Here is an 18,883-nt window from a genome sequence, read left to right on the forward strand (position 1 = left end):
AAAACAAAGAAGGAAAAAATAAGGGATAAAAAAATAGTTATCGTGAGTGGAAACTAGCAATTCACCCCTTTGAGACCGAGTTAGGTTACTGAGGAAATGAATGCTATGTTTCTCTTGATACTGAGTATTCCTTTGAGACCTTGTGTAGACGATGCATAGCATTTTTAAGGGGAATGAACCTTGCGTGTGGCAGGTAAGTGCCTATCGCCGAAAGTATGAGGAACACGGTTAAATGGAAAATTGACTAGGCTTAGAGGTTGACACTTGAAAAAGTTAAGCCACTTATTACACTGAGCATGGAGAACTTCTACTTAGGCCACACTCAAATAATTTTTGTATCATGCTCGTCAATGAAACTATATGATAGGTTTATATTGATTCATTAGGGATTATTACATATCATCTACACACATAAATCTAGATTGCAGGTTTTGCTTGAGGACAAGCAAAGGTTCAAGTCTGGGGGTGTGATGTGCGTAGATTTATGATCATGTTTTGACGCACATTCACTTACTTTATTCACGTATATTCTGTGCATGTTCACCTCTCTTAGCATATATTCAACATATATACTCTTTTGTTCGGAGATCTGCTCTTTGTTTGATTTTGTATTGACAGGGACAACTTTTGGAGCAAAAACAGCGATTGTCGACGCACTGGAACGAGGTAGAGAACACGACCGTGCAACCTTGCATGGCTGTGTGGCCAATCAGCGGAAGAACATGGCACGGTCGTGCAAATCTTGCACGGTCGTGCGGCCAAACAAAGGTGAATCTTTGCATGGCCATGCAAACCTGCACGATCGTGCCCCCCATGACCAACAACCAAGCAATGCACGGTCGTGCAATCCTGCACGGTCGTGCCCCAAGAGCAGAGCCCTAGATCCACACGGCCATGCCAATTGGCACGGTCGTGCACCATGACCAGAGGTAGAAGAAGGTAGGACCGTGCCACATCTGCATGGCCGTGCCCCAGGAGCAGAGCCCCAGATCCATACGGCCGTGCCAATTGGCACGACCGTGTAGCACAGCCAGAGGCAGAAGAAGGCACAACTATGCCACCTCTGCACGGTCGTGCCGCGGCGCCCGTGACCTAATCTATATAAGGGTCAAGAACCCTATTCGAGGGGCATCTTTGGTTCAGGACTTCATTCCTCTCCTTGGGAAAAGGTTCTCCCCTTCGGGGGAAACCCTAGAGCTTTATCCACCGCCATCCCTTGACGTTCTGTCCATCTCCAGAGTAAGGAGGCATCCCCAAGACATCAGAAACCTCAGCAAGCATCTCTTCTTCCCTTTCTTCTCACATCAAGGGTTGTAAGTATGCTTTACTTTATGTTTTGAGGTTGGTCTTCCCTCGCAATGGAGTAGAGATCCTCTTCTAGGATTAGGAAGTATCTGTAATGTGATGGAGATATAGAACTATGTAGATCCGCCATATTTCTATTTAATGACTTGTTAATGCCTTGTTCATGATGAATTGTGTGTGTGACATATTTATATTTCTTTGCATACTTTGTTGATTGATGTGGAGGATTGTTAATCACACAAAGGGGATGCCTTAGAGTGTATTGACCAAGGTTCCCTAGTGACAGAGGTAACCCTTTCCAGACGTCTAGGACGTTCCCTTAAAAGGAGAAACAATCCCTTAGGAATTGCTGCTCTCCTAGAAAGAGTGCTCTAGATCGTATACCCGAGGGGCCCTAGTGACAAGGGTAACCCGTTCACGGACGTCTAGGACATTCTCTTGAAAGGAGAGACAATTCCTCCATAAGGAAGTAGGAAATCGTACCAAATCTCTACCTTTATCCTTATTGTATTTACTAGACATGTATTCTTGTGATCTACCGAGACACCCTCGTGACAGGGATTAACCGTTATAGGATTTCACAGGAATCGTCTCTATTCGATACTTAGGGATAGTGACCAATTTAACTTTCTGCAAGAGCATGGACATAGAGAGTAGAAACTAAGCAATCTATGTAATATCTCTTAGAATTATAATGAAACCGAAATCCTAGAATCTACCTCCCAAAGCTCATTCCCTCCAAGATCAATTCTCTCTTTCTCTCTCCTCTCTTTTCGTCTCAACCTTCTTTCCCTCTCTTTAATCACACTCGTTAGTTCATAAATGTCAAAGCCAACTTTCAACCGTCTAGATAACTTACTTTGTGACATCTCTAGTGCCTAATCAACAGTCCATGTGGTTCGACAATCTTATATATTACTGATGACGAATCCATGCACTTGCGTAATCGTAACAGTTTCAACAATGTTCGCTTGTACTAGTAGGGAGAGGAAGCTTGCTTGTTCTTCTTCGTCGAAGTCGGATTCGTCTGATGACTCAGACCATGTTGCCTTCAACACCTTCTTCTTTCTAGCTTCCTTTGTCTTACTTATACCTGCAACCAACGCAACACCTTCCTCGGTCGAAGTAGTATCAGTCTGCTCATGTAATTCAAATAATTTGTCTATTAAATCATGCTTACTTATTTTCATATCGAAAATACCTTCGTGTAGCTCAATCAGCTTCTCTCATAATTCTATTGCACTTGAGAAGGGCCTGACACGGTTCAGTTCCTCATTAGTTAGGCCACACTGAAGTGTATATGTTACTTTAGCATTTTCTTCTACCTTCCTTATCAGAGTTGGATCCCAATTCTCGCACCGAGGCAAACTTTACTCTTTTGACCCTGCAAGACATGTTAGTTCACAATACAACAACATATCCTGTAAAACAAAGTTAGCACATAATAATAGCATAAAAACAAATGTATGACAGTCACTGGACTGCCCAATTCTGACTTCAAATTTTCGACCGAAAACCTTAGGGTGAACCGATGCCTAATGTTCCCTCCGCAGGGAACGTGTCCTCACCTACTCCACTCAGGAGAGCATACCTATTGCCAATTCAGTCCTACAGACCGATTGGACTTTCTGCCTAGGGTTATCACCCCCTAGAACCTAGGGTTACCACCTCCTAGGGGTTTTTACTACCTAGGGTTACCTCCCCCTAGGACCTAAGGTTATCCCCCCTTAGGATTTCCACCACCTAGGGTTACCACCCCCTAGAACCTAAGGTTTTCACCCCTTAGGATTTTCCTCCACCTAGGGTTACCACCCCCTAGGACCTATGGTTACCCCCTTTAGGATTTTCCACCACCTAAGGTTACCACCCCCTAGGATTTTTCATCTGCCTAACCGCAGCTAGGACTTTTGCCTAACAACACTTAGGACTTTCGCCTAACAACACTTAGGACTTTCCTGCAAAGCTTATTCAAGCATATTAGATAACAAAACAACTTAACTTGAACCCTTTGACATAACCAAAACATAGATTCAATCATCGGATGCTTCCTGCATCAACATTAATAACCACCTAGGTTGTAACTAAGTAAATGATCTACCTCTTTCTTTCTTTAATTAAGTTTCTTTTTATGTAAATGTTTCTTAATTTAGCTTGAAAAGATGAGAAAGATTTTTTTTTTTTTTAGGCTATTCACCCCCCTCTAGTCGGCCACTAAGGGACCAAACAGAAGAAACTAATACAATAAGAAATCTTACAAGATTTATAGCAAATGAAACCTTAGCTTCTTTTTTCTTGCTTGTATACACCTCTTAATGAAGTTGAAACCGCTGCTACACTCACTCTAAACCTCCAAGAACTGGTGTGAAGTCGTGTGAAACTTTGAGTATGAACCTTGATGAAGCAGTGCACACGTTAACCCTTTTCTAGAGCTCTTCGGGCGCCTTAATCGATTAAACCTCTCCTTAATTGATTACTGCAGTCACCACATTTATAACTTGCTTCAAACAGTTATATTTTTGAACCTTAAGAGATTACCCTAATCATTTAAGAAGGGTGTAATCGATTATCCTAATAGATCATGACCCTTTATATTCGATCACAAGAGAGTCATAAGGGATTAAGCTTCTATGTTTAATCACTTACCACAGCTTCTGATTCAAATAGAAAGCTTCTTAAGTGATTGGGGCACATTTAAGATGTGCCTAATCGATTAGTCTGAACGATTAGGTACCTCTCTGTACACTCATGAAAACTGGCTTAATCGATTATTATAATTGATTAAGCATGTCGTAATCGATTATCCTAATTGATTACGACCCTTTCTGTTTCCTCACAGAGGGGTCCTTAGGCGATCACCCTGATTGGTTAAGGCCTGCTGAATCGCTTACCCTAAGCAATTCAGCAACCCTAGTTCTTGAACTCAAGTCCTAGAGTTCCTTGCCCAATATCCAGTCAATCGTGACCTATTGGGGCTTCCTTGTGCCTAACATCCGGTCAACCTTAACCTGCTAAGACTTCGTCACCAAGTGTTTGATTAATCCTTTGACCCATTTGGACTTTTCTCCTCGTACCAAGTGTCCGGTCAACCTTTGACCCACTTGAACTTTTCTTCCTATGCCAAGTGTACGGTCAACCTTGACCCACTTGGACTTATCGTCTCATGCTAAGTGCCCGATTCTCCATAGCCCACTTGGACTTCCAAACACCAAGTGTTTGGTCAACCTTGACCCACCTGGATTTCCTCATGCCTGACTTCACTCACTAGAGCTTTTCACCACTTGGCTTCACTCATCTGGATTTTCCTTTGCCTAGCTTCACTCACCAGGACTTTTCACCTGGCTTCACTTACCAGGACTTTTCCCACTGCCTAGCTTCACTACTAGGCCTTTTCAACTATTTGGCTTTACTCACCAAGACTTTTTCCACTGCCTAGCTTCACTCACTAGGCTATTTCAACTGCCTGAATTCACTCACCGGAACTTTTCCCACTGCCTAGCTTTACTCACTAGGACTTTCCACACCAAGTGTCCGATCAACACTGACCCACTTGGACTTACCATCTTCTGTCAACCTTCCCGTTGGACTTGCCCTTACCTAACTCCTGGTTAGGACTTCCTAGTCAAATATCTAGTCAACCTTGACTTACTTGACTTTTGGTCAAACATTGACCATCGATTTCTATATGGACAATTACACCTGTAATCTTCATATATTGTCAAACATCAAAACTCAAACATCACAACTCAAGCTTGAGCCAACTCAAGTTTAATCAACCAGGTCAACCTTAACCCAGGGAAAATTGCATTAACATAAGGTTCCCTTACCTAACATCCAGTCAATCTTGACCTGCTGGGACTTCGTCACCAAGTGTTCGGACAATATTTTAACCCACTTAGACTTTATCTTCTCATGTCAAGTATCAGGCCAAACTTTACCCACTTAGACTTACCGTTTCGGGCCAAGTGTCTGGTGCTCCATGACCCACTTGGACTTCCACTCATTAGATGTTCGGTCAATCCTTTGACCCACCTAAATTTCCACTCGTGTCAAGTGTCTTATCATCCATGACCCACTTAGACTTCCGAATACCAAATATCTAGTCTGTTGGTCCACGTTAGGCCGGTCAGAGGAGAGTGAATAGCCTCTAATCATAGTTAAAAAAAAATCTCTTGCTATTTGAAAAAAGCAAGAATGCAATATTAATTAAGCAATTATAACTTAAAGAAGAACAACATAAAAAGAAATAAGTAAGAAGGCTACAGTGTTTTACTTAGTTACAACCTAAGTGGTTATTAATTCAAGGCGGTTGAAAACTTAATAAAAATCTCTTTCGTTGAAGGCAGAGAAGCTTCATACACTCTTTGAAAGCTAAAAAATAAACTAGGAAATGAATACAGAAATTGTTATTGATTTCATAACTCTAGGGATATTTTTATAGCTCCTGGAAAATTCTATCCATACCTTGAAGGTGCCTTCAAGTGGGTACAAGGTGCCTTCAATAATCTAAACTTCATCCACCAAAAATAAAGTTTTATATTTGTATAATAGTTATTGAAGGCACCTCCAATAGGCTGGAAGGCGCCTTCAACACTGTTCTTGTGAGGTGCCTTCCAAGCCATTGTAGATCAGTCTTTTAACTGATCTTTGTTTGCTTAGATGATGCTTCGGTTAACCAAAGTTAAGCTCACCTGAACCTAATTCTGACCTTCTCCTTGAGCAGGCTTCCTCCTCGGCTTCTCGTCTCTCGAATATCGTGCACACCCTTCTCACCCAGCAGTGCACTCTTCCGTAACTCCTTCCTCCCTCGGATGCACTGATCCTGTCGGCTCCTTTCCCATGCCATCCTTCTCGTCGGCTGCTTTTTCTGTTCGATTTCTTGTGGACCTAAGTTCCTACACACTTAGACACAAGACATCAAACACAATAGGATCCAACTTAACTTGGTTGACCACATTAAAACTACCATGGAGTACTTACACGGTCAACCTTGATCCACTTGGATTTCCACTCATGCCAAGTGTTCGATCCTCCATGACCCACTTGGACTTCCGAATATTAGATGTCTGATCAACCTTGACCTACCTAGATTTCCACTGCCTAGCTATACTCACCAGGACTTCCTCACTACCTAACTTCACTTACTAGGACTTTTCACCACCTGGCTTCAATCACTAGAACTTTTCTACCTGCATTCACTCACCAGGATTTCCTCATTGTCTAACTTCACTCACTAGGGTTTTTCACCTAGCTTCACTCACCAAGACTTTTCCCATTGCATAGGGCTTTTCACACGGCTTCACTCACCAGGACTTTTCCCACCGTCTAGCTTCACTCACTAGGACTTTTCACTCGACTTCACTAACCAGGATTTTTCTCACTGCCTAGCTTCACTCACTAGATCTTTTCACCTGACTTCACTCACCATAATTTTTTTACACCAAGTGTTCGATCAACATTGATCCACTTAAATTCTCCTTCTTCTACCAACCTTCCTATTGTTTTGCCTTTGCCTAACCTCTAGTTAGAACTTTCCCAATCAAGTATCCGGTCAACCCTGCCTATTTGACTAGTCAACCTTCGATTGTCAATATCCCATATAGACAATTATGCTAGCAATCTTCATATATTATCAAACATCAAAACTCAAATATCAAGACTCAAGCTTAGTCAACCCGATCAACTTTAACCCAAGGAAAATTGCACCAATAATCTTCCCTTTTTTTGTTTTTGACAATACATTTAAGTTACATCCACTAGCCTCAACTTCTTCTTCATGCCAAAGCATGAATGAGGATTCTCTTTATTCTCCTCCTTTACATGAGGATTTTCCCCTTTAGGTAAATGAAGGTTTCCAAACTTAAATTCTATATTTTCCCCCTTTGCCACACATAAAAAACTCTCTCCCTGAAGAGTTATCCACATGTTGTTCATAATCTCACTTGTTGTTCACAACATCACAATGAAGACCTCATACCCTTAATTATCTACAAATGCTCATTCTTGAGCATACACTCATCATCCAATGCTCACCCTAGAGCATTTACCACAATGAAGGTTTCCAACCTTCCATTATTTCCTTGTTAAAAAAATAATCTAAATCACATTTTAAAGGAGTAACTTCCCTCAAAACATGCTCCAATTTTCTGTTATTACACTAACAATGACTTAAAGTTTTTAAACCTTTAGGAAACCCAAAATTTGAAGTTATGAGGTTTAAAAATTCAACTTTAAAACTAAACCTCATCCTAAACTCTAACTTAGTCTTCTTTAACCATTCCTCTCTTATTTCATCAAGAAAACTATCTGTAAATATATATAAATGCATTTCTTAGGGTTAGTGATGGTTAACACAACTAAATGTGACTTAATGAACTGAAATCAAATTACCTAAGATAAAATCAGTTTTTCAATCGATTAAAGTTGGGGCTCAATCGATCAAAGTCACTGTAACGACCACCCTTCTTACTACTACTACTACACTCTAAGGATGACCGTTACTTAACTACTAACTCTACTTAACCGGTATGATCGAAACCACGAGGAGTCTCTACCGAAAATTTCGATAGAGTATCCCCTGTACCGGTGACATTAAACTGAGATACAAACATAATATACATCAGCCACAGGTGGCTGGAACATATATCAAACACACAAAAGAAATAACATCACCATGCAGTTTAATAAAATCAAATCATGCAAGTAATGAATAGCGGAACAAAATAAAATACAGCTTCCTACTCCAAAATTTTCTTATCAACTTATATACAGAATTTATCTAACAAATTCCTAAACTAAGTCCCAAGACTTTCATAGTCCTGGTATCACACACCATCCGCACCACCTTGTCGCCTTCCTTTGCTAAATCTTTTCCTTTCCTGTATCTGCAGTAAGAGGAAATGCAATCTATAAGCAAAATAATTAGTAAGCACTATCTAACTCACAAAAACTCGAATATGCGCATGTAAATACAAAAGATACTGAAACTGAAATGCTAAAAAGAAGGCTACTCATGTTCATCTAATAACAAAGAACTAGAAATAAGAATCTATACTGCTCATGCTAGAATCAATAGCAAATGGAATAGAACTAAGAACTCAATACTGCTCATGCTTGAAATAGCAAAGAAAAGTAAGTTAATCTAAATAACATGCTAGCATAAAAGAAAACTAAACTTGCTGATTTTAAAACAAAATGAAACTTAATTCATTTGTTCTAAACTTATTTTATCTCACTTGTTTAAAACTTATCCTTTAATACTTTTATACTTATGTGAAACTTATTTTACTTGTTCGAAAACTTATACTTATAATACTTCAAAATAATAATCAACTTCTCTTGGGCTCAGGCGTAGTACCATCTTATGCGTGTTCCCTAATAGGTTGGGGTAGCGAGCCACCAATCCTAAAAGAGTAGACCTCGGTCTACCAGGGCCAAGACCTCGGAATTGGTCACCTGGATTTGTTTAACGACAACCTCGGAAGTCGAGTACTAGCCTTTTAAAAGTAAAATATCTTAATTACTTCTTCTTTAAATACCTTGGCATTTTAATAAGCACCTTGTGTGCCAAAATCCCTAAAGTATTGACTTTGAGATCTGCTTAAGGCCTTGGCCTTTTACTTTCTTTTCTTTATCTTTCTTATACTTTTCTTAAACCCAAAATACTATTAGGGTATTTTTTTCCATATGCGTCTATAAGTGAAATCAACAAGGTAACACACAATCATGCATATTTAAGGGAAATCTAAAGCCTTGTACTACAATGCTTTCCATAAACTATCTGTTAGCAAATCTGTACTGTTAAAGAAACTAAATACTTAAAGAAAATCTGCACAACGAAGGGATCTAATCTGCACTAAAATTCTCATATGGCAATCATAAACCTAGAATTTCTGATTCTTGTAACCGGATGAGACCAAATGGAATCCCTGATATTGGCACATCCAAGTACTTTAAGTCTGAACATCAATTATGCCATTAAACTTATAGTCCGAAAGGAATTCTCAGTATAAGATCTATATTGATCAACATGTAAATCTCTTTTCTCATCTTCTAAACTAACTTCTACACTGAACTTATTACTTGCATATCTAAATCACTCACATACTTTTCACCTGTTAAAGTCATTACATCAATTCAAATCATCTTTAGTCTTAATATATGTCACTCACCAGAACAACATATTACTTATGCTCATCTTCACTCTTTCATCCACACTCCTGCACTAAAGAGATTACACTATCATCCATAGCCTAATGTACCAAAGATCTATTCTGACTTTTTTTTAGAAACCCGATAAAGAGGAGTATTAGCATCATCAATTGAAACTCAATCCATCAAAACTACTCTGCCAAATTCTCCTAAGACTAGGCTGTTCATGTCAAAAACATAGCACAACCAAAACTAAAACCTGTAGGGTTCCAAAATGTTCCGTTCGTACCCATTAAGGTAACAACAAATAAATATCTAAACATGAAACTCAAATTATAAGGTTGAGGAGTCTAATCTACATGCCTAATCCATTTAAATCCCTTTTCATCTTCTTTATGAGACTCACAATACAAAGCTTCAAAAACAACACTCCTTGAACAAACCTTCATATAAACTGAGATGCTACTTATACAAGCTATATACATGCCATTTCTGCTACATATACTTATACATGTCATTTCTCAATAATCTAAATTGAGATGCTAAATATATAAACTGAGATGCTAAATATCTAAACCTCAAATCTGTATACTTGAATGAAAGTAACATATCTAAACCTCAAATCTGTATACTCAAATGAAAGTAACATATCTAAACCTCAAACCAAGATTTGCAAGGCTACACAACCAAATTAAGCTTACTGGGCAAACACAAATTCTGCACTATACTACTAAATTCTGCATACTCTAAGCTTAACAAATTCTGCATACTATGTTACTAAATTCCACATAACATTCTGCCCTATCATGTTTAACAAAACTGCACTATATTCCTAAACAAAAATCTGCAGTACATTTACTTACATGCTTTAAGAACTAAACTACAACCAAGTATCTCACAGCATATTCACCAACATTGTTCCATTGTACACACCTTGCAACCAAACAAAGATTTGCTACTGAAAACCTATGAAAACATGGCTGTTCTTCATGTATTGTAACATAACATACCATTCTACAAAATCAAACTACATGCTTTAAAGGAAACTAAACTCTTCCTTGTTCCTTGCCCAACAACAGGAATCCGAAATATGTAACCCTTCTAATTTACTGATCATGCCCACAAGAATTCATGAACAAAAGGATTTGGATCCACATCTGAATTCCCTTAAGCTAGCTACGACAACAATGACAAGGGAAAGCCAAAAAACAACTATACTACAACACTAAATTCCGCACAACATTCTTTAACAGGAGGAATCTAACTACAATGCTTAAGGTAATACTGTGGTATTCTAATCTGTTCGTGCTCTATACCTTAGCTCACTTCATGCTCATTGTTAGCACAACTTCAAAACCGAGAGGCCCAAACATAAACCAATCCGAAAATTGACCAAATCTGATGTATGATTCCTAAAGATGGTGGGATTTAAATTACATGTCTAATCTATACAACTTCCCTTTCTTTATTCTCTTTTGAGGCTCACGGCAACAACTTCAAAGGCCACATACTTTACCGAAAGCAAAGAATGAAATGGAGATTCGAAAACCACTCTTACTGCAGGTGAGGAAGCTACTTACTTCCGTGTTCTTGGACTTACAACCGAAGAGGACCTTTAGGGTTTCAGAGAAACTGCAGAACTCGACGTCCTCTTGTATCCTTGTGCTCACGGCTTCCCTTCGACAATAGGAGCTCGTATTGATGAAGAACCCCCGAAGTTAGCTCCTTGTCGGCCGCCGGAAACGAAGCTAGGGCTCCGTTTGTTTTCGCTCGGGCAGAAAATCGCCGACGCGCCGCGAGAGGAGAAAGGATTCGGTAGAGGGATTAGGTCTCGGGTAAGTTCCTAAGTTCTTTTCTTATAACTAGGGTTTTTATTAAATACTATACCTTAAATATATTTTGTTGCCTACTCTTTCACGAAATATCTGCGGAACAGTTGGTTGGCCGCGTTCTGCTTAAAACTCGGCTCGTGGGTTCGAATCTCGGCTGCAACCCATTTTCTTCCTATTATTTCTTGTTATTAACTTCTACTACTTAAATAAATTTTTTCATTTATTTGATCAAGTAACAACTGCTTGCCCACTTGGTCAGCCAAGTTTTGACCGGTCAGAGGTTGTTCGTTCGAACCTCGGCTTGGACATTTTTTGTCAAAACTTCCTTCGTTTAGTAAAAATACCAAACGACCTCCAAAAATTTTTTTGATAGAGTTAGGAAAGTACATTATGGTTTATGAATGTGTTGTAGAACATATGAATGTAGATTGCAGCATTTTGCTTGAGGTCAGGTGAAAGACCTAGTGAGTGAAGGTAGGAAGATGGAAATCCTGATGAGTGAAGCTAGGTGAAAGATTTAGTGAGTGAAGCTAGGCAGATAGAAATTCTGGTGAGTGAAGCCAGGTAAAAGCCCTAGTAAGTGAAGCTAGGCAATGAGGAAGTCCTAGTGAGTGAAGCTAGACGCGTGGAAATCCAGGAGGACCCAGGGTGACCGGACACCTGGTGTTTAGTAGTCTAAGTGGATCATGGAGGACTTGACACTTAGCACAAGACAATAAGTCCAAGTGAGTCAAGGTTGACCGAACACTTGGCACGAGAAGAAAAGTCCAAGGGGTCAAAGGATTGACCGGACACTTGGTGGCAAAGTCCCAACAGGTTAAGGTTGACCATATGCTAGGCATGGGTGAGTCCAAACAAGTCACGGTTGATCGAATATTGGGTATGAGAACCCTATACTTGAGTTAGTCAAGTTAGGGTTAGTTAATAGATAAACCGATCGATTGAACCAGTGCTCAATCGATAAGCTAATCGATTGGAGCCACACCAATTGATCATCCAATCGATTGGAGGTCATTCGCGCATAAGAGCACTGTGCTCCCTAATCGATCAGTCGATCGATTAGGTCGCTCCAATTGATCGGTCGATCGATTGGGGTTTGGTTTCTCGTAGTGACATGAGGAAAAGCTGGAATCGATTGGTCAATCAATTCCGGTGCTTTCTATGAAAGCACAGAAAGCCTCTGGATCTATTAGTTGATCGATCCAACTACACCCAATCGATTGGGATATGACCGTTGAGCAGAATGCAGATTTTGGACTGCTGGGATCGCTAAAATCTGACGTGGCAATCGATTGGGAGGAGGTTCAATTGATTGGGAGCCCTAGATCACGGTATATAAAGGCGACAGTGAGTTCAAATGAGGAAAGTGATATATACGAGATCTTCTCCATCGAGCTCACAATTCTTCCTTCAGTTCTTAAAGCATCTTGAGGATAAGTGTTGTTGTACTTCCACTGATCGATCCAGATCTGCTGGATCGATCCACGGATCGATCTAAACCTGCTGGATCAATCCACGGATCAATCCAAACCTGCTGGATTAATCCACGGATCAATCCAAACCTGCTGGATCAATCGGCTGATCAATCCAGATCTTGGTTTTTGCCCAAAACCAAGCCCAAAGCCCCCTAAACCAACATCTAGTCAACCATGACTTGTTGGTACATAAGACCTAGCATCCGATCACCCTTGACCAGCTAGGACTCTCTCACCAAGTGTCTGGTCAATCCCTTTGACCCACCTGGACTTTTCTCTTCTTGCCAAGTATCCGGTCACTCCCTAAGACCTACTTGGGCTTTTCTTCCTCGTGCCAAGTATCCGGTCAATCCCTTTGACCTACTTGGACTCTCACCAGATGTCTGGTCAACCTTGACCTATCTGGATTTCTCTTGCCTGGCTTCACTCACCAGGACTTTCCCAATTGCCTAGCTTCACTCACTAGGTCTTTCACCTGGCTTTACTCACCAGGATTTTTTTCCTGCCTAGCTTCACTCACTAGGACTTCCCAATTGCCTAGCTTCACTCACTAGGTCTTTCACCTGGCTTCACTCACCAGGATTTTCCTCCTGCCTAACATCCCAGTTAGGACTTCCCAGTCAAGTATCCGGTCATCCTTGACCTACTTGACTCTTCTTCAATCAACCTTGCATTGTCAAACATCGAAATCCAAACCAAGACTCAAGCTTGGTCAACCAGGTCAACCTTGACCTGAGGAATGTTGCACCAACAATCTCCCCCTTTTTGATGTTTGACAATACCAACACTATCACTTATAATACCACATGTAAGTTAGGCTAATCCCATAGCCTAAACCTTCTTCATGCCACTAGGTAATGAATACATAAGTTAAGTCCTTCATTCTCCCCCTAAGAGGACAAACTCCCTCTAGGTGATAAAAGCCTAACTTACTCCCTTTCATTCTCCCCCTATTGGCACACATCAAACCATGCCCCATTTTTGGGCACACATCAACAGATTCACTTGTTGAAAACTCTCCCCCTGAAGAGTTGCTCATCGTCGTTCACAACTTCACTCGTTGTGATCAGCACGATAATGAAGGTCTCATACCCTTCATTAACCTTAACCCTACATTCTCCCCCAATGTAGGCAAATGCCCATCCTTGAGCATTATCCACTTGAAACCACTTGAACAATGAGGATATCCACTCCCCATTAAAGTTCAAACGCTCAACCTTGAGCATGTTCTTAACGGAAGGTTAACCACCTTCCAAGGTTCATGAAAAATAATTTTTATGTCTTTAAAGAGTCCCTCCCCATAAAGACATGGTGGTAACTTCTGTCATTGCACCAACAATGACTTGGAATCCCCAAAACTTTAGGAAACCCAATTTTAGAAGTTTTGAGGTTCAAATATTCAAAATTTGAAACAAACCTCAACCTAAACTTCAACTTAGCCTTCCTTAACCAATCCATCCTTTTTTTCCACACGAAAACATCCTTTTTTTATGTATACAAATGTATTTTCAAGGGGTTGGAATGGTTACCTAGACTAAAATAGGTTCAAAATGCTGAAAATAAGCTTTCCCAGCTAAAATCAGCATCTTCAATCGATTAGAGTTGGGTTCCAATCGATTGAACCTCCGAATCGATCCACCGATCGATTCAATCTTCTCGAGAGATCCAGTTTCGAGAAATGCTTTTCAATCGATCGGCTGATCCATTGAACTCCCAATCGATCCACGATCGATCGATTGAGGAAATCATCAAATTAATTTCAATACCATCGTACCCTAGAAAATTCTACAAAATTCCAAAATCGTAAAAATTGTTTGTAGACATTATTTAGGTATATCATGGAAAAATAGTTTTCTATGAAAATACATCATATTTTCAAAGATTGACACAAACTTGAGAACTTGCAAAAACTTTAGTGTTTTCTTCAAGTTTGTGTCTAACTATTCAATGGTGATTACTATAAAAAGATAGCCTTCACCAAGGTTTTCCAAAATTATTTTGAAAACATTTTCAAAACCAATATCCCACCATGTTCCTTGGGCTTAATGCACATGACTTGTACATTAGCTTTCCCAATGATGGGAAAACACATAACTATGTGTTTTGATGAACTTAAAACTCAAGGAAATGCACTAACTCAGCATGTTGAGTTTTGTTCGTCTTCCTAACATCTTACTTGTATCTATTATGCATAAAACACATACAAGTCATCTTATAGGTCTTTGTGAGATGTTAATTTTGGTTTTGCTCTAACCTAGGGTTCATGCATATTTATCTAGTCATCTTGTGGATATTGACCATCCACCTAGGATGTCATTTGGTATGCCACTTGATGATAACTGTCATTTGTCCTTAATTTTAAGGAAATAACATAATGCATGATAATGTTATGGCATACATCAAAAAGAAATAATTTTCAGAAGAAAATTTCCTATAACTACATGATGTATGTATGTCATGACATGGTATTTTTGAGTTTTTCATAATAAGTCATGAATGCACAAATAAAACATGATGTCATGGCATATAATGGGCAACCAAACATGGCAAGATTTTGCATAATTAAAATATATCTAGATTATCTATCTAAATATCCTTAACCCTTAGCTAATCCTAAAGCATAAACCCTAGATTGCCCAATTTCCTTAGGAAAATGTCAACACCCAACTTGACATTTCTTTAATCTCTTGAATTAATTATGCCAATTAAAAATTTAAAACATTCCTCAAATGTTGGCATATTTCATTTTCCCATAAGAGTAATCACTTTAAATTAAGGCTTAGATTTGCCTTAAATTCCTAAGACAATACCAAAGTCCCAATTTGGTATTTCTTAACACTTGATTTCTTGTGCCATTTAAAGTCATCTCAAATTTCTTCCTTTATAGCACATTTTACTCTTTCCAAGAGTAACAATAAATCCATTTCATTTTCAAAGGTTAACAAAAACCTTGAAAATGCTCCTTGAGTGTTAATTTCTTCAAAGTTGGGTTAACTACCCTTCTTCTCAGAGTTGACACTCTCTAACCCATCTATGGGATAGAGAAAATGCTCCTAGGAAAACCTATTGGTGCTCCTTGGATGCTCTAGGTATTCACTAGGGATAACTTCCCTAGATACCTTCGTAGTGACCTTGTGTGGTTTCTTAGAAGTCTTGGTCACTTTTTCTATGTCAACTCTAGGGATTGCTTCCCTTGTAACCTTCTTTGTGACTTTCTTAGACTTCTTAGAAGTCTTAGTCACATTTGTTGCAAAAATACTCTTAGGGATAACTTCCCTTGTATTTTTGGCTTGACCACTAGACCTAGGGTTGGTTCCATAACTATATGGAACCCTATGGTAAGAGATTACATCCTTTTTAGCCTTTGGTTTGTATCCCAAACCCCTATGGCCATTAGATGACCTTTGTGCTCCTAGACCTAGGCTATGCTCATTTTGCCCTTTTAGGATATTTTCCATTCTTTTTAGGGTCTTTTCCATTTTATCAAGCCTTGACCTCAAGACTTGATTTTCTATCACTAAGTCCTTAGTTTTTGGTTTTCCATTAAATTTATGAGCATTTTTATTTCTAGGCTTGTAGCTAAGGTCCTTAGTGTGTTTGCCTAGATTTTTATCTACCTTCCTAATCCTAGGTATGGTAGTTTTAGCATGGTAAGCTACATTATTTTCCTTAATTTTACCATGCTCTCTATTCTTATGGTAAATAGCATTAAAATGATATAAGTTAGAACTAGCATGCTTTTTACCATAATGTAAAGGGATAGGCTCAATAAAAGTTACCTTCCTTTTTACCTTAGAGGCTCCCCCTTGACTTGAGCTTCCTCCTTGAGCCTTGACCATCTTCTTCCCCTTAGGGCATTGACTCCAGTAATGCCCCTTTTGATTGCAAGAGAAGCACACAATGTGCTCCTTGCTCTTCTTTGTTCCGGGGATGGTCTCCTTTGGCTTCTCCTTGCCCTTAGGTGCCACTTGGCCCTTCTTCTTGGCCAATTTAGGGCACTTGCTTTTGTAGTGCCCATGTTCCCTACATTCAAAACATATAATATGATTCTTATTATTAATTGAACTATTTATACCTTCTTGTGTAGGGATGGCACTTGCTCCTCCATTTGATATGAATGTAGAGGCTTCCTCTTGATCCGAAATCGATTTCCCTCCAATTGATTTATCTTGACTTGTGGAGGTGGAAGCTTCTTCATCCTCTTCTTCTCTTGACCCGGATGTGGAGGATTCTCCTTCTTCTTGATCCGGTGTCACCAAGAGTTGCTCCCCCTCAATCCTAGAGGTGGAGGCTTCACCTTCTTCTTCATCCTCTTGTACATGAAACAAGGAATATGCTCCTTCCTTGCTCTTTTGATTACACTCCCTTGAGAATGAAGCTTCTTGGATTTCCTCTTCTTCGGAAGTTGAGCATCTCTCAACTTCGGAGTCCTCCTCTTGATCTTGCTCCAATGAGTCACCCTCTTTGGATTCTTCTTGGTTAGGTACAGTGGAGGGGATCTCATGAGCCTTTTCCAATTTGCTCCATAGCTCTTTGGCATCTTCAACTTCTCCAATTTCCTCCAAGATGTTGCTCGGCAATAGATTGACCAAAAGCTTGGTCACTTTGTCATTGGCCTCACATCTTTGGATTTGTTCTTAGCTCCATTTGCTCCTTTTGAAAACTTTGCCCTTTGAATTCCTTGGAGCCTTAAAACCTTCCATTAGAGCAAACCATTGCTCTATCTCCATCATCAAGAAATTTTCAATTCTTGATCTCCAAGAATCGAAGCTTGTGGATGTGTATGGTGGAGCCACCCTTGTATCAAATCCAAGTCCATCTTGGAATTGCATCTTGAAGTTGAGCTTCTTGAATTCTTTGACTTTGATGAATTTGCTCCAACTTCTTCACCCTCTAGCTTTGCTTGTTATGTTTGCCCCTTCCGATGGTGATTCCGGTGAAGAGCAACCTTGCTCTGATACCACTTGTTAGGACTGAAAAGTAGCTAGAGGGGGGGTGAATAGCTTCGCGTGTGCTCGTCGAGCTTCGTTGCTTGTTTCTTCAAAGTGATGCGCAGCGGAATACAAAGAAACAAACTACAACAATGCTAACAATAGGATTTTACTTGGTATCCACCTCACAAGAGGTGACTAGTCCAAGGATCCACGCACACACACACACCTCCACTAATAAACACTCCTTTTCGGTAACTACCGAAGGCGGAGAAGCCCTACAAGACTCTCAATACAAGTAGAAGAAACGGTAGTAAAGAATAAGCAAAAGCTTACAAGAGATGCAGTAAAAACCCTAGCTTCTTCTTCTTCTTCTTCTCATTGCAAATCGCCTCTTGACTTGGATGAACCTCCAAGAACCTTCAAGAACTGGTGGTGAGGAGCTTAGAGAGTGCTGGGGAGGAGCTGTGATGAATCTGGAATGAATCGGTGAAGTTCTCATTAAGGAAATGAACGTCACGCTTAAATCGACGCTCTAATGCCGATCCCGATCGATTGAATGCTCCCAATCGATCGGGAGGCTTTGGATCGATCCACGGATCGATCCAGAGCGCCTGGGAAACTTCTGGATCGATCCACGGATCGATCCAGCGCTTATCGCGCGAAGCAGCAGCGTCCCAATCGATCCACTAATCGATTGGGACCTCTGGATCGATCCACCGATCGATCCAAAGGGGTTCTGTTCACGGGGACTCATCGGATCGATAGGTGGATCGATCCAGATCTTCTGGATCGATCCACTGATCGATCCAGATCTGCTGGATCGATCCACGAATCGATCCAAACCTGCTGGATCAATCCACGGATCAATCCAAACCTGCTGGATCAATCCATGGATCAATCCAAACCTGCTGGATCAATCGGCTGATCAATCTAGATCTTGGTTTTTGCCCAAAACCAAGCCCAAAGCCCCCTAAACCAACATCTAGTCAACCATGACTTGTTGGTACATAAGACCTAGCATCCGGTCACCCTTGACCAGCTAGGACTCTCTCACCAAGTGTCTGGTCAATCCCTTTGACCCACTTGGACTTTTCTCTTCTTGCCAAGTATCCGGTCACTCCCTAAGACCTACTTGGACTTTTCTTCCTCGTGCCAAGTATCCGGTCAATCCCTTTGACCTACTTGGACT

The sequence above is a fragment of the Zingiber officinale genome, chromosome 7A (genome assembly GCF_018446385.1).
Source record: "Zingiber officinale cultivar Zhangliang chromosome 7A, Zo_v1.1, whole genome shotgun sequence".
Lineage (NCBI taxonomy): Eukaryota > Viridiplantae > Streptophyta > Magnoliopsida > Zingiberales > Zingiberaceae > Zingiber > Zingiber officinale.